The following is a 22,918-nucleotide window of genomic DNA, read 5'->3' on the forward strand; positions in this document are numbered from 1 at the left end:
GCCAGGTGGACCACCAACACAAAGGGCGTCCCAAATCAACTCAAGAGGGAGGATCTCAAACCAGTTGCCAGAGGATGGCTGGACTTCATTGGGCGTTCTCTGTTGCCCACTAGCAACCGTTCTGAAGTCACAGTTAAAAGAGCAGTGATGATTCATTGCATCATGATGGGAAAGGAAGTGGAGGTTCATCAGCTAATTTCAATTGAGCTCTATAAGATTGCTAACAAAAATTCAAAAGAGGCCAGGTTGGCTTATCCAAGCGTGATTTCTCTGCTCTGCAAGGACACTGGAGTCAAGATGGGAATAACTGAATATATCCTAATTGAAAAGTCAATCACCAAAGCAGCTATGGAGCAAATAATAAAACAACAGAAGGAACACAGTCAAATGCTGACCCATATGTTTAAAGAACAAGAGGAGCAGGGACGTGACTTAAGGGAACTGAAGCGCCAAAAGTCTTCTGTAATACCAAGCATCCCAAGGATCAGAGGAACCCCCATACCCCCAGAATAAAGGTTGTTAATTTCCAATTTCTGCCTTAACTCTGTGACAGTGTCCTTATAAAATAGTTTACCTTAGAAGTCATATAATAGTAATTAGTATCTATTTGATTTTATCTCCAATTAAGCTATAGTTTATTTTTCTCATCATCATTAAACATGAATAAAATATTAGATCTTTTGAATAAGAAGCAATAAAATTTCGAGTTTAATAAAAGAAATTCTAATTGGTTAAATGTGGTGGCAATGCTTTCTGTCTTCTGAATGAATGCTTGAACAGTGCATATGTCTTTTGAATTTGTTGTTTAAGACTGTTAAATATGTTGGCTCTTGAAAGAATGATGAACATGAGACATGTTATTGATAATCTGAAAATCATAAAAATGATTCTTGAAGCAAGAAAAAGCAGCAAAGAACAAAGCTTGCAGAAAAAAAAAAAGCAAGCAGAAAAAGCCAAAAGCTCTTAAAACCAAAAGGCAAGGGCAAATAAAAAGGATCCCAAGGCTTTGAGCATCAGTGGATAGGAGGGCCTAAAGGACTAAAATCCTGGTCTAAGCGGCTAAACCAAGCTGTCCCTAACCATGTGCTTGTGGCGTGCAGGTGTCAAGTGAAAACTTGAGACTGAGCGGTTAAAGTCAAGGTCCAAAGCAAAAGGAAGAGTGTGCTTAAGAACTCTGGACACCGCTAATTGGGGACTTTAGCAAAGCTGAGTCACAATCTGAAAAGGTTCACCCAGTTATGTGTCTATGGCATTTATGTATCCGGTAGTAATACTGGAAAACAAAGTGCTTAGGGCCACGGCCAAGACTCATAAAGAAGCTGTGTTCAAGAATCATCACACTGAACTAAGAGAATCAATAACACTATCTGAATTCTGAGTTCCTATAGATGCCAATCACTCTGAGCTTCAATGGATAAAGTGAGATGCCAAAACTGTTCAGAAGCAAAAAGCTACTAGTCCCGCTCATCAAATTAGGATCTGAGCTTCAATCAAAAACTCTGAGATATTATTGCTTCTCAACCTATTAGTCTTCTATTTTATTTGTCTAGTTGCTTGAGGACAAGCAACAATTTAAGTTTGGTGTTGTGATGAGCGGATATTTTATACGCTTTTTGGGGATAATTTCATATAGTTTTAAGTATGTTTTAGTTAGTTTTTAGTCTATTTCTATTAGTTTTTAGGAAAAATTCATATTTCTGGACTTTACTATGAGTTGTGTGTTTTTCTGTAATTTCAGGTATTTTTCTGGCTGAAATTGAAGGAGCTGAGCAAAAATCTGATTCAGGCTGAAAAAGGACTGCTGATGCTGTTGGATTCTGACCTCCCTGCACTCAAAGTAGATTTTCTGGAGCTACAGAACTCGAAATGGCGTGCTTCTAATTGCGTTGGAAAGTAGACATCCAGGGCTTTCCAGAAATATATAATAGTCCATACTTTTCACAAGAATAGACGACGTAAACTGGCGTTCAACGCCAGTCCTCTGCCCAATTCTGGCGTCCAGCGCCAGAAAAGAATCAAAAGCTGGAGTTGAACGCCCAAACTGGCATAAAAACTGGCGTTCAACTCCACAAATGGCCTCTGCACGTGAATTGCTTAAGTCTCAGCTCCAGCACACACCAAGTGGGCCCCAGCACACACCAAGTGGGCCCCAGAAGTGGATCTCTGCATCATCCATCATAGTTTATCCAATTTTTGTAAACCTAGGCTACTAGTTTAGTATTTAAACAACTTTTAGAGACTTATTTTGTATCTCATGACTTTTCAGATCTAAACTTTGTATTCTCTGACGGCATGAGTCTCTAAACCCCATTGTTGGGGGTGAGGAGCTCTGCTGTGTCTCGATGAATTAATGCAAGTATTTCTGTTTTCCATTCAAACACGCTTGTTCCTATCTAAGATGTTCATTCGCGCTTAACTGTGATGGAGGTGATGAGCTGTGACACTCATCACCTTCCTCAAATCATGAACGTGTGCCTGACAACCATCTCCGTTCTATATACGATTGAATGAGTATCTCTTAGATTCCTTATTCAGAATCTCCGTGGTATAAGCTAGAACTGATGGCAGCATTCATGAGAATCCGGAAAGTCTAAACCTTGTCTGTGGTATTCCGAGTAGGATTCAAGGATTGAATGACTGTGACGAGCTTCAAACTCTTGAAGGCTGGGCGTTAGTGACAGACGCAAAAGGATAGTAACTCCTATTCCAACCGGATCGAGAACCAACCGGTGATTAGCCGTGCTGTGACAGAGCGCGTGAGCGTAGTTTTCACTGGGAGGACGGAAGGTAGCCATTGACAACGGTGATCCACCAACACACAGCTTGCCATAGGAGGACGTGCGTGCGTGAATCAGAAGACAGAGGAAAGCAGAGATTCAGAAGATAAAGCATCTCCAAAACTCCAACATATTCTCCATTACTGCATAACAAGTAACCTTTAATTTATGCTCTCTCAGTTATTCACAATTCAACTGATAAACATAATTGACTTCCTGACTAAGATTTACAAGATAACCATAGATTGCTTCAAACCAACAATCTCCGTGGGATTCGACCCTTACTCACGTAAGGTATTATTTGGACGACCCAGTGCACTTGCTGGTTAGTGGTACGCGTTGTGAAAAGTGTGATTCACAATTCGTGCACCAAGTTTTTGGCGCCGTTGCCGGGGATTGTTCGTGTTTGGACAACTAACGGTTTATTTTGTTGCTTAGATTAGGAAAATTTTTTCTTTTTTGGTTTAGAGTCTTTTATTATTTATCCCTTGTTAAAACACTTTAAATTAATAGCTCAGTTAATTAGAACGTGGTGTTTATGTTCATGATAATTGGCTATCATATTTTTTAAAACCTTTTTCAAAAATAATTTTTCTATTAAATCCTGTGCCAAACTTTAAGTTTGGTGTTCTTTCTTCATGTTCTTGTGTTCTTGTGAGTCTTCAAAGTGTTCTTGAGTTTTCCTTGTGTCTTGATCTTAAAATTTTTAAGTTTGGTGTTCCTTGGTGTTTTCCCTCCAAAATTTTCAAAAACAAGGAGCATTAGATCTAAAAATTTTAAATCTTGTACTATCTTATTGTTTTTCTCTCTCCTCACTAAATTCAAAAATATCTTTTCAAAATATCTCTTCTAACTTCCTAACTTCTTATCTTTTCAAAATTTGTTTCAACTAACCAACTAACTTTTTGTTTGTTTCTCAACTTTTTCAAAACTACCTAACTAACTCTCTCTCTCTCTAATTTTCGAAAATATCTTCCCTCTTTTTCAAAAATTTCTTTTTTAACTAATTAATTTTTATTTTTTTTATAAAAAAAAAATTTAATTTCAAAATTCAAATTCTTTTTAGTTATTTTATTTTATTTAAGTATTTACTTCTTATAAAATAAAATAAATAAAAAGATAAATCAGTCCAAGTTATATCCATATATCCATCATGGACATAAGTGGAAATGAACAGTCCAGGAGGACTCTGGGGTCATATTCTAACCCCTCTACTGCTTCATATGGGAGTAGCATATGCATACCCTCCATTGGAGTTAGTAGCTTTGAGTTGAATCCTCAGCTCATTATCATGGTGCAGCAAAGTTGCCAGTATTCCGGTCTTCCACAGGAAGAACCTACAGAGTTTCTGGCACAATTTTTACAAATTGCTGACACAGTACATGATAAGGAAATAGATCAGGATGTCTACAGACTATTACTGTTTCCATTTGCTGTAAAAGATCAAGCTAAGAGGTGGTTAAATAACCAACCTAAAGCCAGCATAAGAACATGGAAACAGCTGACAGAAAAATTCCTGAATCAGTATTTTCCTCCAAAAAGGATGACACAGCTAAGGCTGGACATCCAAGGCTTTAAACAAGGAGATAATGAATCTCTTTATGATGCCTGGGAGAGATACAGAGAGATGCTACGAAAATGCCCCTCTGAAATGTTTTCAGAGTGGGTTCAGTTAGACATCTTCTACTATGGGCTTGCAGAAGGAGCTCAGATGTCTCTAGATTACTCAGCTGGTGGATCTATCCATATGAGAAAGACAATTGAAGAGGCTCAAGAGCTCATTGATACAGTTGCCAGGAATCAGCATCTGTATCTAAGCAGCAACCCTTCCATGAATGAAGAGGTTAAAACAGTAACTGCTGAATTCAGTTCTGTAAAACAAGCTGCTGAATTCAATCAGCAATTGGATTTTCTAACAAAGCAGCTAGCTGAATTCAAGGACAGGCTACAGGAGACAAGGATAGCTAATATACATATAGACGAACAGTTTAAACAAACAAAGCAGCAGCTATCAAAGCAAATAGCAGAAGAATGCCAAGCAGTTCAATTAAGAAGTGGGAAAACATTAAATACCCCACCTCAAGGCATCAAAAATTCAAGAAATGAGCGACCCACCAAAGATTCACCTGAGGACAGTAAGAGCCCAGGGAAAAATAATTCTGGCACTAAAACGCCAGAAAATGGGTGGAAGGCTGGCGCTGAACGCCTAGACCATGCCCAAAACTGGCGTTCAGCGCCAGAAACAAGGCAGGATTGGCGTTCAACGCCAGAAATGGGCAAGAATCTGGCGTTGAACGCCCAAATGGGGCAGAATCCAGCGTTGAACACCCAAAATGGGTACATTTCTGGCGTTCAGGCGCCAGGAACAGACAGTGAGCTGGCGTCTAACGTCACTCCAGCTTCTGACTCTGGCACTCAATTGCCAGTGAGGGATCAGACACACACAAGTGCTGATAACAACCCCTCTAAAAAGGCTTCTTTAACCACTAAGGTTGAGGAATATAAAGCCAAGATACCTTATCCTCAAAAACTCCGGAAAGAGGAGCAGGATAAGCAATTTGCTCGCTTTGCAGATTATCTAAGGACTCTTGAAATAAAGATTCCATTTGCAGAGGCACTTGAGCAAATACCTTCTTATGCCAAGTTCATGAAAGAGATCTTGAGTCATAAAAAGGAGTGGAGAGAAACAGAAAGAGTTCTCCTCACTGAAGAATGCAGTGCAGTCATTCTGAAAAGCTTTCCTGAAAAGCTTAAAGACCCTGGGAGTTTTCTGATACCATGCATATTAGAAGGTGATTGCACCAAGACAGCTTTATGCGATCTTGGGGCAAGCATCAACCTGATACCTGCATCTACTATCAGGAAGCTTGGCTTAACTGAAGAAGTTAAACCAACCCGGATATGTCTCCAACTTGCTGATGGTTCCACTAAATACCCATCAGGCGTGATTGAGGACATGATTGTCAGAGTTGGGCCATTCGCCTTTCCCACTGACTTTGTTGTGCTGGAAATGGAGGAGCACAAGAGTGCTACTCTCATCCTAGGAAGACCCTTCCTAGCAACTGGACGATCCCTCATTGACGTCCAACAGGGGGAAATAACCCTGAGAGTCAACGATGATGAGTTCAAGTTGAACGCTATCAAAGCCATGCAGCATCCAGACACATCAACAGACTGCATGAAAGTTGATCTCATTGACTCTTTGGTAGAAGAGATCAACATGGCTGAGAGTCTCGAATCAGAGTTGGAAGACATCTTTAAAGATGTTCAGCCTGATTTGGAGGATTCAGGGGACATGAAAGAGCCTCTGAACTTTCTTCTGAAAGAGGAAAAACCCCCTAAACCCGAGCTCAAGCCACTACCACCATCCTTGAAATATGCATTTCTGGGAGAAGGTGACACTTTTCTAGTGATCATAAGCTCTGCTTTAAATTCACAGGAAGAGGAAGCACTTATTCAAGTGCTAAGGACACACAAGACAGCTCTTGGGTGGTCCATAGGTGACCTTAAGGGCATAAGCCCAGCTAGATGCATGCACAAAATCCTATTGGAGGACAATGCCAAACCAGTGGTTCAACCACAGAGGCGGCTAAATCCAGCCATGAAGGAAGTGGTGCAGAAAGAGGTCACCAAGTTACTAGAGGCTGGGATTATTTATCCTATTTCTGATAGCCCCTGGGTGAGCCCTGTTCAAGTCGTCCCAAAAAAGGGAGGCATGACAGTGATTCATAATGAAAAAAATAAACTGGTTCCCACAAGAACAGTTACAGGGTGGCGCATGTGTATTGACTACAGAAGGCTCAATACAGCCACCAGAAAGGGTCATTTTCCTTTACCATTCATAGACCAGATGCTAGAGAGACTAGCAGGTCATGATTATTACTGCTTTTTGGATGGCTATTCAGGCTATAACCAGATTGCAGTGGATCCCCAGGATCAAGAGAAAACAGCATTCACATGCCCATCTGGAGTGTTTGCTTATAGAAGGATGCCATTTGGGCTATGTAATGCGCCTGCAACCTTCCAGAGATGCATGCTCTCTATTTTCTCTGACATGGTGGAAAAATTTCTGGAAGTCTTCATAGATGACTTCTCAGTATATGGAGACTCATTCAGCTCCTGTCTTGATCACCTGAAACTTGTTCTGAAAAGATGCCAAGAAACCAACCTAGTTTTAAACTGGGAAAAGTGTCACTTCATGGTGACTGAAGGAATCGTTCTTGGGCATAAAATCTCAAACAAGGGAATAGAGGTGGATCAAGCAAAAATAGAGGTAATTGAAAAATTACCACCACCTGCCAATGTTAAGGCAATCAGAAGCTTTCTGGGGCATGCAGGATTCTATAGGAGGTTTATAAAGGATTTTTCAAAAATCGCAAAACCTCTAAGCAATCTGCTAGCTGCTGACACGCCATTTGTGTTTGACACAGCATGCCTGCAGGCGTTTGAAACGCTGAAAGCTAAGCTGGTCACAGCACCAGTTATTTCTGCACCAGACTGGACATTGCCATTTGAGTTAATGTGTGATGCCAGTGATCATGCCATTGGTGCAGTATTGGGACAGAGGCATGACAAGCTTCTGCATGTCATTTATTATGCCAGTCGCGTTCTAAATGATGCCCAGAAAAATTACACAACCACAGAAAAAGAACTACTTGCAGTGGTTTACGCCATTGACAAGTTCAGATCATACTTAGTAGGATCAAAAGTGATTGTGTATACTGACCATGCTGCTCTTAAATATCTACTCACAAAGCAGGATTCAAAACCCAGGCTCATCAGATGGGTATTGCTTCTGCAAGAGTTTGATATAGAAATAAGAGACAGAAAAGGGACAGAGAACCAAGTGGCTGATCATCTATCCCGGATAGAGCCAGTGGAAGGGACGTCCCTCCCCTTTCTTGAGATCTCTGAGACGTTCCCTGATGAGCATCTATTTGCCATCCAGGAAGCACCATGGTTTGCCGATATTGCAAACTATAAAGCTGCACGGTTCATACCCAAGGAGTACAATAGAATACAAAAGAAGAAATTAGTCACTGATGCAAAGTACTACTTGTGGGATGAACCCTATCTCTTTAAGAGATGTGCAGACGAAATTATCCGTAGGTGTGTCCCCAGAGAGGAAGCACAGAGGATCCTATGGCATTGCCACGGATCTCAATATGGAGGCCATTTCGGAGGTGAGCGAACAGCCACCAAGGTCCTCCAATGTGGCTTCTATTGGCCCACACTCTATAAAGATTCCCGAGAGTTTGTACGTAATTGTGACAGTTGCCAAAGAGCTGGTAATCTGCCTTATGGTTACGCCATGCCTCAACAAGGAATCTTGGAAATTGAGTTGTTTGACGTATGGGGAATTGACTTCATGGGACCTTTTCCACCATCATATTCAAACACTTATATTCTGGTGGCAGTTGACTATGTATCAAAATGGGTTGAGGCTATTGCCACACCCACCAATGATACTAAAACAGTGCTGAAGTTCCTCCAGAAACATATCTTTAGCAGGTTTGGTGTCCCTAGAGTGTTAATCAGTGATGGGGGCACTCAGAAAGCACCATATCCAAAAGAATGATATAAAGAGTTAAGTTGAAAACCAAAAGAAGTCAGTCGATTAAACAGGTTAAAGTTAGAAATCAGTTTGAAAATCAGTGATATGGTGATTACTAACTCAATTCGAAAGGAATGCACAAAATAGGGATGTAAGCACGTTCACAATCATGAATTGTAACAAGTCATTGATGATGAAATATGATATAGCTAGAAAGCAACAAATGTGAAACAAACCATCAATCAATGCAAGGATCACTAGTAATGTTGGTGAAATCAAAACCTTGAGAAACAAGTAAATCAAGCACATTTAACACCAATTCTAGCAATGCAAAACAAGGTAAATTTAAGGATTATGGTTAAGAAAAATTCGGCAGCATTTCAGCAATATATTGGCTATTTTCCAAATTTAAACAGTCAAAGCAGATTCCATATGAATTCATCAACAATTAGAAACACAAAATCATATATATGAGTTCATATGGATGTAACAGATAGCCAATAGTTCAGCAACAAAACAATTCAAACAGCACAGAGAGCAGAAGCAGTTGCTTCAATCAGCATTTCCTTCACCAATCCATCACAAGTAAGCAGCATTAACAAATTACATGAACACAGAGCAATACAGCAAAATAGAGCAATTTCACATAGCAGCAAAAACTCAAACAAGCTTAAATCCACTACTCAGCCCAGATTCGCTAACCACCTAAATCAAACTAAACTAACTAACTAAGCTAATTCTAACTACACTAATGGAATTACAGTAAACAGTAGAAAGGATGCAGAACAGGGCAAGCAGGAACCTGGGGTGCAGAAACTAAACGGGGAAAATGAGAGGAAGGTGAAGTAGAGTGGTGGTTCGACGTCGCTGTGAAGTGAAGCTCGCGCCGGCGACAATGGTGGTAGCGGTGGCGCTGGGGGGTGCTGAGGCTGTGAGAGCGAGCAGAGACAGAGAGGGGTGGAGTGGAGGAGAGAAAGGGAGTGAGGAGGAGGGAGTTGGTGACGACGGCGGCGATGGTCCCAGGTCACTCACCGGAGGGCAGCCGGTGGTGGGTTGCTCAGAGGTTGGAGGTTGAAGATGGAGGGAGAGAAGAAATGGAACGTTGGGGGGGGGGGGTTTGCATGAGTGCACTAGGGATTTGCGTCTCTGGTTAAATGGGGTTTTTGAATCCACGCGCGCGCGCATCGTGCGCGTCCGCGTGGGTGATAGAAATAGGGAGGTGGTGCGGGGGCGCCATACGCGCCTACGCGTATATGGACGAGTTAAGGGTTGGCGCGGACGCGTACAGTGCACGTCCGCACGGGTATGCTGGGCCAGAGGCACAAAAGAGGCCCAGAGTTGGCATAACTCTCGGGTCCTTTGGCCTGGGTGATGCTAAAACGCATCGACGCGCGCGCGCATTGTGCACGTTCGCGTGGATGGTATGAGCTTATGGAATGGGCGCAAAGGTGCGAAGTACGCCAATGTGTGTATGAAGAAACAGGAAGTGGCGCGGTGTGCGTCTGCATGGATTGAGACACAGAGTTGGCCCAAAAGTGGCACAACTCTCTGGTCCTTGGCCCAGATAGTTGAAGTGGGCAGCCTACGCGCACGCGCACCTTGCGTTAGCGCGTGGCTTGGATTTTTATTTTTTTTTTAAGAGCATCAAAAGACCTCCTAACTTTCCATCCTTCTCTAAGACTCTAAACTAGCTAAGATGCAATATTAAATGCATTTTGAAACATAAGGGCTTTTTCAGACAACTTGAGAAAACTTGCAATTCAAGCAAAAACTCAATTCCAAGATTCATCTCTTATTAAAGCATAGAATGCATAAACACTTTAGCAAGCAAATGAAAATATAACAAGAAGTAAAGAAACTATATACAATGGAACCCAATTCACTCACTCATTATATCTACAAGAGAATGGAAAGAGTTTACCATGGTGGGGTGTCTCCCACCAAGCACTTTTAGTTTAAGTCCTTAAGTTGGACATTGGGAGGCTTCTTGTCAAGGTGGCTTATGCTTGTATCCATCCTTGAACCTCCAAGAGTGCTTGTCCTTCAATTGGTTGTCAGAAGTTCCAACCTTCTTCATTAAGCTTTGGTGAGGTCCTCTCCAAGACGTGAGCTCCCGAGATTGATTATCATAGGATAATCCAGGATCCCATATCTTGTCCTCGCACCCATCTTCTAGTTGATTGCCTTGACTTTGTCCGGGCGACGAGAAAACAGAATTCTCATGGAAGCACTAAACTACTCTCCTAGACCTATTTAATTGAGCATTACACCAATCCATGCTCTCCAATTTCGAGCTTCCCATCATAATGAGCCTAGATTTAGAACGCCAACCACTAAACATCCTCCTCTTTCGCTTAATTCCACAAAGCGCACTAAGTTGGCCATCCGTTTCAAGCAAACCATACTCAAGTGGGATAATAAAGCTGAGAGTTAGAAGTTTTACCCACTCAAGCAGAGGATTGGATGACGAACTAGGTGGAGGAGTTTCCAAAGATCATGATAAAGCATGCTATACTCCCGTCCATCATCTTCTAGAGGTTTCCATCACTTGGCAAGGTTCTTCAAGTTCCTCCTCATGCCAAGCTTCCTCAGGTTCACATTCTTCTTCACCAATTTCTTCTATTTCTTCCCCATCACTCTCATCGTAGATGGAAGGTATAGTGAAATCTACCTCATCACCAAGTCTATGCATTTTGGGGAAGGATTCTTCAAACTCAAAAGGATCATATGTTGATTCAGAATCATCATAGGTAGGAGCGCTTGTTGCTCGGAATACTTCTCCCAGTTCTTCACCCTCAGTAGGTCTTGGAGGTTTCAAGTCTTCCTCAACCTTGCTTTCTAGTCCACTGGGGAAGGGTTCAACAAGATCATCAAGGGAATTGATCAACATGGGCAAAAAATCACTAGTGATGGAATCCACTTCTTGATCAATTTCCTTCAACTCTTTGTTTACTTCCGCAACATTGCTATTCTCTTCAATATCCTTTCCAAACTCCTTGGAAAAGGATTCTTCAGTTTGCGATTCCTTTATGTGCTCAACGTATCTTAAACATCCACCCACTACTTCTTTTTGTTCGCTAATCTCTATCTTCTTCTCTTGTTGTCCTTCTTGCTTCAATTCTTCTTTCTCACCATGGAGCTTCAAGTTCATATCCTCACTAAGCTCATTGACTATTTTTCCACATTCAACAATGGGGGTACTTAAGGTGCATGAACTCAGGTGGGACGTTAGGTGATTCACGGCTTCTACCATGCTAGCTATCTTTGCTCTTAGCTCCTTAAACTTAGTTTCATCCTCCTCTTGCCACCTTAAGATGCGAGATTCAAGGTCTCTCAGTTCTAATATGAAGGCTTCATCAGGAGGTGGTGTTGGAAGAGAGAATTCATCGGTTAGGGGAAGATTGTTGTAATCGGAAGGTGGTTCATATTGGTGGAGTTCTTGAGGTGGTGTATGTGGAATTTGTGGTTCTTGGGAATATTGGTATTGGGATGGTAGTTGTTCTATATGTGATTCTAATGGTGGTTGATATGGTGTGTATGAGTTATGGTCATGTAGAGTTGAATGGTGATGTGAGGCTTGTGAGTATGACGTGTGGCTGTATTGAGGAATTGGGTCACATACATATAATGATTGTGGTTGACAACCACAATAAGGGTCATCGCACACATTGGACTGGTATACATTAGGATCAGAATTATACCCATAGGAGTTCGTAGGAGGTTGTTGCCATGAAGGTTGTTCATAAGCTTCAGGTTCCTCCCATCCTTGATTCCCAAATCCTTGATGCATATCCTCATTGGAGCTTCCATTTCCTACAACATAGTTTGAACTACACTCATAGCCAAAAGGATGAGAATTCATAATGAAATAGAAAATAAAAACAAAGAGCAATAAGAAATAAAGAAAATAGAATCCTAACTAGTAAAAAATGGCAAACAAACCAAAGTTCAAGCTATTCACAATATATACAATAGCCAATAACATAGCACCATTGATTCCCCGGCAACGGCGCCATTTTGATGATCGTGACTCTCGGCGGTTTAGATTTTATCTAATGAGGTCTCGTTGTTAAGTATAGTTTCTAAACCAACCAATAGTCCTTTCATACAAAAATTTAGGTTGTCACAAGTAACAAACCCCAATGAAAATTTACCGAAGTATTTGGACTCCGGGTCGTCTCCCTAGGAACCAATGGAGTGCATGCGTATTGGCTATGATGGGGTAAAAAGGGGGTTTTGTTTATAAGATGGCAAGGAAGTAAACTGAGTGAGTAAGTAAAGAAAGCAAAATAAAGAACTCTTGGCTAAGACTTGGGTACTTGAGATCACCATCTTAGTTAACAAACCAATTATTGACAATTATGAGAGGCCAACCCATTAAGTTTACTTCTCAAAGCCTTAAGTACGTAATATTTACTCCTAGACTTGAAGTATGTCAAACAGGCTTGATCACATCCACCCATAAGTCTTAACCTACCTACCAATTGGCTTAGTAGTGGGTTAGCATCAATGGGCTTCAAATTGATCACACAGGGTTCTCAAATTACCAAATCCATTATATCCAAAAACTCAAGACCACTCAAGTCCCTTGGCTTAAGCCAAGAGTTGATAAAACTACTCAAGAACTAAAGAGAGCATTTCATCAAACACTTAGAATGCAATGAAAATCAACATCATAAATTGCAAGATGCTAAAATCTACCACTATCAATTGCAAGAAAAGTGAGATCACAACTCAATTCATCAATTAAAGAAACACCAACATCAAAATTACATTAAATGTAAACAAATCCAACATGAGTCATCATCACAAAAGAGAGCAAAATGGGAAATTAACATAAAACTAAGAGAATCAAGATGTAAAAAGGAGAAATTATAGAAGAAACAAGATGAGATCAAGTAATTAAACATGAAATTAAAATAATCTAACCTAATCCTAACCTAATTCTAGAGAGAAGAGGGAGCTTCTCTCTCTAGAAAAATAACTAAAGGCTCATGTTGGCTAAACTAATTGCTCCCCCCTTGCTTGGACTTCAATTCTGCATAAAATACACTCAGAAACAAGTTGGATTTAGGCCTGGGCAGCTCAGAAATCGCCCCCAGCGTTTTGCCTTCAAGTGGGCCACGTGAGAGTATCGGCGCGTGCGCGTGCACGTTGCTGGCAAATTCTCAACCCGCGCGGACGCGGCATGTACGCGTGCGCGTCGATAGGCGAAATCACTTTTGCGCGTGCGCGCCTGGTGCGCGTGCGCGTCCTTTGGTGCGTTCCCAATCTTTGTTTCTCCATGCATTCTCCCTTTTTGTATGCTTTTCTCTTCATTTCTTCCATCCAATACTTGCCTTATGGACTTGAAATCACTCATCAAACACATCAAGGCATCGAATGGAATTAAAGTGAATTAAAATCACCAATTTAGGGCCTAAAAAGCATGTTTTTACACTTAAGCAAAATTCAAGGGAGAATTACAAAACCATACTATTTCATTGAATAAATGTGAGAAAAAGTGACAAAATCTCCTAAAATAAGCACAAGATAAATCACGAAATTGGGGTTTATCAACAGACATACAGAATTTTTGAAGGAAAATAGTTTATACAACTTATCTCTCAAAGTACGCCTCTAGGGCAACAGAGTATAATAACAAAAGTGAGAAAATTACAATATAATAATCAAAATACAAAATAATAAAGGATCCTCCGCTCTACCACCATCTGCAAGCTCACCGAGGTGGGTTGCGACCTGCATCTGAAAAGCAACAACAACATATGGTATGAGAACTGGAGGTTTTCAGTATGGTAACAGTGCCCAATATATAAGATATAAGGTTCCGGGATGCCAAAGGCAATCCTAGAACTTCACATCACAGATATTCAAGCTTAACCAAAAAATAAATAAGTTGAACCATAAACCATAAACAGGGTTATCTAAACTTAGGAAAATTCCTATCTAATACTAATCACTCCGTTGTATCCCACATCCTTCGCCAACCTAACCTTCGTGTGAGCCCATCGCCATCGCTTCCCGATCCTCCTCAATGCTAGTAAAACACATTTAATGCAAACAAGTAAAGCACAAATAGTATCAGGTATAACATATAAGTCAATTAGCATTTAGACATATTATTCAAATAGGCATAACTTATGTAATCAAAGCAAACAAGCAGATAGAAGATGCATATGATGAATGCCTACCCTATTTGGCTCGTGATATCACTTGTCGGTTCAAAATGCCAACCCGACACATCCCCAGGATGCCGCCTTTCTGCCACGACCAGGGTTATAGTGCCCTGCTCACTATTTCTAGTGCCCATCACTTTATCTTGCGCCCCGTGAGTTATAGTGCCCGGCACACTCTTTCGGGTTATGGTGCCCGAGTTTACTCTGGCGGCAAAAAGGTTATGTGAGTGGGAGACTGTTATAGTCCTCACATCTCAATGTAGGTGGGAGACTGCCTCGGCCCCTACGCCGGCACTGCTACCTTGACAAGTGGGAGACTGCCACAGCCCTTGTCTGAAGCGCATAGCGACTTACCAATAATTACAGTTCAGTAATATAGCACAATTCCTTTTGTACTCATTCCAATCTCATCATCCAACATTAATATCTCAAGTTCATCACCAACATCTCAAGTTCATCATCAACCCGACCCCCCATTAGTTCACAAGATAAACCACCCAACTGACATGCCAAGCCTAAGTCACCGTCTTCTAAAACCCGTATATAAGTCCATTAAACATCAAACATAATTCCATCTATGCTAGTCCTAGGCCTAATTATTAACAACAAGTATTAAAGAAGAGTTATAGAAGTTTGGAAAGCTAGAGAACCCTTAAAATCGAAGAAAAATCATTTTTCAGCAAAACAGGGTGTATGCATATGCATGCACCATGTATGCGTACGCATACTTAAAATTTTGCAAGGCCTATGCATACGCATGCACCATGTATGCGTACACATACATAGGATTTTACCCATTTTGCGTACGCATACAAGAGTTCGCGTACACATAGGTACCAAACAGAATGGTACGCTCGCGTATGAGGGGTTCGCGTACGCATACCCCTCCTGACCTGTAGAATTTTATAAAGTTGCATAATATCAGTTTTGAACACCAAACTTTAAACGTTCATAATTTTCTCTACAAAAATCCATTTTCATCAAACTTTATATCATTTTAAAGCTCTTAAAACCATCTTTAATTTAAGAGAAAAATCATTAAATTTCAATGCCTGAGGGTTAAGTTATGATCTGCCAAAGTTCACCAAAAATAGGATTTTACAAAAGGAGGCATTTCCCAAAGTTTCCAAAAACTTCCAAACCCAACCAACTCAAACATACTCAAAATAACCCAAAATTCATAAGAGATATTCCCCGAACATTTACCAACCACCTAACTATCAAAACCTTTCATTACTCAACTCCTTAAACTTCAATGCCTCCTAAATTCACATCATAATTCCTCAATCATTAATTTTCATCATAAACCACAACAACCAATAATTCATATTGTTCATACCCTGGGTTGAGCTGTCCGACCCGGGATGTTCTACCAACAAGACGATCGACCTCTTCAGGTCAGGACAATCCGACCTCTTCTCAAAGAGCTCGGATAAATCAACAGGAAAGCCCAAAAAAGGGCCCAACTCGAGGAATACGACCCAAATCCAAAGGCAGCCCAAGTCTATAGAGATAAGGGCGATTCCCTTAAAGATAAGCTGACCTCATCGAAAGATAAGATAAGATAAGATAAAGATAACTAACTTATCTTATCTAAGAAGGTCACTTCGCACCCTTATAAATACACTGGAGCACCCAGGCATAACTCATACTCTGATTCTACTAAAAACCTGCTTAATACCCTTGCTAACTTAAGCATCGGAGTCCCTTGCAGGTACCACCACCCTCCGGTGACAAAGGATCAGCAGCATTACCAGTCCAACAAGTCGGACGCGACTGCTCCGGCCACCACCCACAGTCGGACACGTCATCACTGATCAGTACAGAAGATCTTGTCCGAGATCGATCTACAGTTTCAGGTAACCTTCGGAACATTGGCACCGTTGTCGGGGACCCAGAAGTCATCCCATCACCATGGCGGATGACCATGACAACGATCACGATTCAGATCTGGAAGATAGAACACCGCACAAGAACGCAGACACTACATCAAAAGATACTCCTCAACCTAACAAAAACACTGATTCATCGACTGTGGAAGCCATGGAGGCACTTCAAGATCGCTTGAAGCAACTCGAAAAAGGGGCGGAGCATCAACAAGAAGTTGAGAAAAACCTACAAAGGAAAATAAGACGACGCCGGGAATTGGAGGACAAACTCCTAAAAATCGAAGCTGATCTCAAGGCCAAAGCTAATTGATCCTCTCATGAGGATAGCTCCCGCAAGGATCAAGATCCATTTACTTAGGAGATCATGAAGACCAAAATTCCGAAAGACTTTAAGCTCTCGGATATGACTTTATACGATGGCACTACAGACCCCGGCCATCATCTCAGCAATTTCAGAAGTAGAATGTACCTCACCGACGCCTCAGATGCAGTTTACTGCAAAGCCTTTCCAACTACTCTAACAAAGACAGCAATTAGATGGTTCGACAATCTACCTGCTAGGTCCATCTCAAGCTTCGACGACTTAGCCATGAATTTTCTGGCCAGATTCTCCATCCAAAAAGATAAGGCTAAACACGCCCCAAGTCTACTAGGAATCAAGCAAGGAGATCGGGAAAGTCTTCGTAACTACATGGAAAGATTCAACAAAACATGCCTAGACATACAAAGCCTACCAACTGAGGCCGCCATCATGGGCCTCATCAATGGCCTGCGAGAGGGACCTTTTAGCCAATCTATATCAAAAAATACCCCACATCTCTGAACGAAGTGCAAGAACGAGCGGAGAAATACATGAACATGGAGGAAAATTCTCGACTAGGAGAGACCTCAAAATCCGGATTCACCTATCCCTCTCGGGACAAGGATAAAGAGTCCAAAAAGAAGGAAGATTGACATGGGGAAAAAATAAAAAAATACCACAATTACACCCCTCTTCAGGTGTCCCTTGTGGACGTCTACAGAGAAGTCTGCCACACTGAAAAAATGCCCCCAGCTCGACCACTCAAAGGCAAGAAAGGAGGAGGAAACCGAACCGAATATTGTGAATACCATCGAATCCGCGGGCATTCCACCAACGAATGTTTTGACTTAAAAAATGTCATAGAAAAACTAGTAAGAGAGGGAAAACTAGATCGGTATCTGTTCATACCCTGGGTCGAGCTATCCGACCTAGGATGATTCGAGATAGAGCGACCAACCTCTTCAGGTCAGACTATCCGACCTCTTTTCAAAGAGCTCGGCCAAATCAACAGGAGAGCCCAGATTAAGGGCCCAAATAGAGGAGCACGACCCGAATCCTAAGGCGGCCTAAGCCTATAGAGATGAAGGTGGTTCCGTTGAAGATACGCTGACCTCAACTCAAAGATAAAGATAAGATAAGATAACTAACTTATCTTATCAAAAAGGTCACATCTCACCATTATAAATACACTGGAGCACCCAGGTATAACTCATACTCTGATTCTACATAACACCTATTTAATACCCATGCTAACTTAAGCATCGGAGTCTCTTGTAGGTACCCCCACCCTTCGGTGACAGAGGATCAGTAGCACGTTCAAGTCCAAACAAGTCGGACGTACCAGCTCCGGTCACCATTCACCAACCGGACACATCGGTTCCGACCAGCACAGAAGATCTCGTCCGAGATTGACCTACAGTTTCAGGTAACCCTCGGAACATTGGCGCCATTGCCGGGGAACCTGGAAGTCATCCCGTCACCATGGCGGATAACCATGACAGCGACCACAACTCAGATCTAGAAAATAGAACACCACACAAAAATGCGGACGCCCCACCAAAAGACACTCTGGTTTCCAATGGAGACAAAAATTCAGCTAAACCGGGAGCAATAGAAGCCCTTCAAGATCGCTTGAAACAACTTGAAGAAGAAACCCAACGACAATGAGAAATTGGAAAAGATCTACAAAAGGAAGTACGGCGACGTCGAGAATTGGAAGACAAGTTACAGCAATTAGAAGCCGATCTAAAAGCCCCTCGGGTCACTCCTGAGAAAAGCTCACGCAAAGAACAGGATCCGTTCACCAGGGAAATCATGAAAACCAAAATTCCAAAAGACTTCAAACTCTTGGATATGATTTTGTACGACGGCACCACCGATCCCAATCATCATCTCAGCAATTTCAGAAGCAGAATGTACCTTACCGATGCCTCAGATGCCATTCGCTGCAAAGCCTTCCCGACAACCCTCACGAAGACGGCGATCAGATGGTTCGACAGCTTACCTCCCAAGTCCATCTCAAACTTCGACGACCTAGCCGGAAAGTTCCTTGCCAGATTCTCCATCCAGAAAGATAAAGCTAAACACGCCTCCAGTCTACTAGGGATCAAACAAGGAGATTGGGAGAGCCTCCACAACTACATGGAAAGATTCAACAAAACATGCATGGACATACAAAGCTTACCCACAGAGGCCGCCATCATGGGACTTATCAACGGCCTACGAGAGGGACCCTTCAGCCAGTCTATATCAAAAAAGTACCCGACCTCCTTAGACGAAGTGCAGGAACGGGTAGAAAAATACATCAACATGGAAGAAAATGCTCGGTTAGGAGAGACTTCAAAATCGGGGGCCTCCTACCGCGACAGAGACAAGGAATCCAAAAGAAAAGAAGACCGACAAGGGGAGAAAATTAAAAAATACCATAATTATACTCCCCTCAGAGCATCCCTAGTCGAAATATACAAAGAAGTCTGCCATACAGAAAAAATCCCCCAGCACGGCCCCTCAAAGGAAAAAGGGGAGGAGGAAATCGGAAGGAATATTGTGAATATCATCGGGTCAGAGGACACGCCACCAACGAATGCTTCGACTTAAAAAATATCATAGAAAAATTGGTAAGGGAAGGAAAATTAGATCGATTCCTGGCCACCCGAGATGATGATCAAAGAAAAAGACGAAGGGATGAAGATACCGAGCGAACAGAACGATCACCTCGGACACTAGAAAGACATGTCCACATGATACATGGCGGATTCGCAGCAGGAGGGATCTCCAAATCTTCCCGTAAAAGGTATCTCAAAGAAGTATATCATGTCAAAGGAGAGGAGGAAGCACTCAACATCCCAGCGATAACATTTACTAAGGAGGACGCGTCCGACATCATCACAGGACACGACGATCCCATGGTCATCACCATCATATTGGCAAACGCCAACCTACACTGCACCTTAATAGACCAAGGGAGTTCTGCCGACATCTTATTCAAGACAGCCTTTGACAAACTCGGCTTAGAAGAAAAAGAACTTAAGGCATATCCAAACAGTCTGTTCGGGTTAGGAGATACCCCGGTTCGACCACTAGGATATATATCACTACATACAACCTTCGGAAAAGGAGACCAATCCAGGACCCTCAAAATAGACTACATCGTAGTCAATGTAAGTTCAGCTTACAATGCTCTCATAGGTCGGACAACACTCAACCAACTCGGCGCAATAGTCTCGACCCCACACCTATGTATGAAGTTCCCAACTTCATAAGGGATATCCACGATAAAAGCTGACCAAAAGATGGCACGTCGCTGTTATAACGAAAGCCTAAACCTCAGAGGCAAAGGAGAAGAGTTCCACGCAATCGAGTTGGGCAGAGTTCAACGACGAGAAGATCTTCACCCCCAACCAGAGGGCGAGATAGAAAAAATTCAGATCGGGGACACCTCGGAAAAAACAACTAATATCGGCACAATCCTTAAAGGAGATTTAAAAGAATTGCTAATACAATTCTTACGAGATAATGTCGACCTCTTTGCATGGAAAGCCGCGGACATGCCAGGCATAGACCCTAAGCTAATGTGCCACAAGTTGGCGGTCTACCCAGGATCTCGACCGGTACAGCAGAGACGAAGAAAGCTTGGGCCAGAGCGATCCCAGGCTGTAGAAGAGCAAGTACAGGCACTACTGGAAGCCGGATTTATAAGAGAAGTTAAATACCTGCTATGGCTAGCCAACGTCGTCTTGGTGAAAAAATCGAATGGGAAGTGGCGAATGTGCACCGATTACACCGATCTCAACAAAGCTTGTCCGAAAGATCCATACCCACTCCCAAGTATTGACGCCCTGGTAGATGCTTCCTCTGGATATAAATATCTCTCGTTTATGGACGCATATTCAGGATACAACCAAATTCCCATGTATCCACCAGATCAAGAAAAGACCTCGTTTTTAACACCAAAGGCAAACTACTGTTACATCGTGATGCCCTTCGGTCTCAAGAATGCAGGAGCTACTTATCAAAGACTAATGAATAAAGTTTTTTCGGATCACATCGGAAACATCATGGAGGTCTATGTGGACGACATGCTAATAAAAACACAAAGCGAAGAGACACTATTGTCCGACCTGTCTCAAGTATTCGACACCATTAGGAAGCATGACATGCGACTCAATCCCGCGAAATGCACCTTTGTAGTAGAAGTAGGCAAATTCTTAGGCTTCATGCTCACTCAAAGAGGAATTGAAGCAAATCTAGACAAATGTCAGGCCATACTCAACATGAAGAGCCCAACCTGTGTTAAAGAAGTACAGCAACTCAACGGGAGACTGGCCGCCCTATCCCGATTCTTAGCGGGAGCCGCGATAAGATCTCTTCCCTTCTATGCTACTTTAAGAAAGGGAAAACAATTTGAATGGACAATGGAGTGCGAACAAGCCTTCCAAGACCTCAAGAAGTTCTTAGGACAGCCACCTATCATATCCCAACCGCGAGTTGGAGAACCACTCATATTATACCTCGCGGTGGGAAGCAAGGCAGTAGCATCAGCACTAGTCAGAGAAGACGAAAATGGACAACAACCCGTCTACTTCATTAGCAAGGCACTACAGGGATCCGAGCTGAGCTACCAGAAAATAGAAAAATTTGCCTATACTCTTATCCTAACATCTCGACGACTTCGCCCCTACTTCCAGGCTCACACCATTAAGGTTCGAACTAACCAGCCCATAAAAGGAATATTGCAGAAAATGGATCTAGCAGGCAGAATTCTACAATGGGCAGTCGAGTTGTCAGAGTTTGACCTCCAATATGAAGCTCGGACAGCCATCAAATTACAGTATCTGGCCGATTTTATCGCAGAATTCACAGATGCCTTAGAAACCCCCACATAATGGAATCTTTACGTGGACGATTCTTCAAATAAAATTGGAAGTGGTGCGGGCGTGATAATAGAAAGCAACCAAGGAACCCAAGTTGAGCTCTCCCGCAAGTTCGGGTTCCCGGCCTCAAACAACCAGGCGGAATATGAAGCATTATTAGCTGGTTTAAAGCTGGTTAAAGAAGTTGGAGCTCAAAAACTCAACATTTACAGCGATTCACAAGTGGTCACATCACAAATAACAGGGAGCTACCAAGCCAAAGATCCCACCATGAAAAAGTATTTGGATTAAACCAAGGAACAGCTTGGACAAATAGGGGAGTATATGATCTGCCACATACCCCGCGAACAAAATACCCGAGCTGACGCACTCTCAAAACTAGCCAGCACCGAACCAGGGGGCAACAATAGAAGCCTCATCCAGGAAATGTTGCAGAACCCATCAATCTCGGAAGAGGAAAAAGTCCTGACTATAACAAGTCAGGACCAAGGATGGATGACCCCTATAGCCAACTACCTCAGAACAGGAACGCTCCCCACAGAAAAAAAGGACGCAAAAAGGCTAAAAAGGGAGGCACAGTACTACACCATCATAAACAACATCCTGTACAAAAGAGGAATCTCAACACCTTTACTAAAATACGTGCCAACCTCCAACACAAGAGAAGTGCTAGAGAAAATACACGGTGGTATCTGTGGCAATCATCTCGGAGCACGAGCTCTCGCCAAAAAAGTGCTTCGGGCGGGATTTTATTGGCCAACTCTACAGAAAGAAGCCACAGAATTTGTAAAGACATGCCCACCATGTCAGAAACATGCCAACTTTCACATCGCCCCGCCAGAAGAGCTCATCAACGTGACCTCGCCTTGGCCGTTCGCAAAATGGGGACTCGATCTTCTCGGCCCCTTCCCACAGGGATTAGGACAAGTTAAATTCCTCATAGTAGGGGTAGATTACTTTACAAAGTGGATCGAGGCAGAGCCCCTAGCCAATGCCACCGCTCAAAGAAGCCGGAAATTCTTATATAGAAACATTGTCACAAGATTCGGGGTTCCATATTCAATAACCACAGACAATGGCACCCAATTCACAGACGCAGGCTTCAGAAAACTAGTAGCCGACTTGAATATAAAGCACCAGTACACCTCCGTTGAACATCCACAAGCTAACGGACAAGCCGAAGCTGCTAACAAAGTCATACTGGCCGGATTAAAACGGAGATTACAAGATGCAAAGGGAGCCGGGGCAGAAGAGCTTCTACAGGTCTTATGGGCATATCAAACAACGCCACATTCCACCACGAAGGAATCCCCCTTCCGATTAGCATACGGAATAGAGGCAATGATT

The sequence above is a fragment of the Arachis ipaensis genome, chromosome B9 (genome assembly GCF_059453495.1).
Source record: "Arachis ipaensis isolate K30076 ecotype BB chromosome B9, ASM5945349v1, whole genome shotgun sequence".
Classification (NCBI taxonomy): Eukaryota; Viridiplantae; Streptophyta; class Magnoliopsida; order Fabales; family Fabaceae; genus Arachis; species Arachis ipaensis.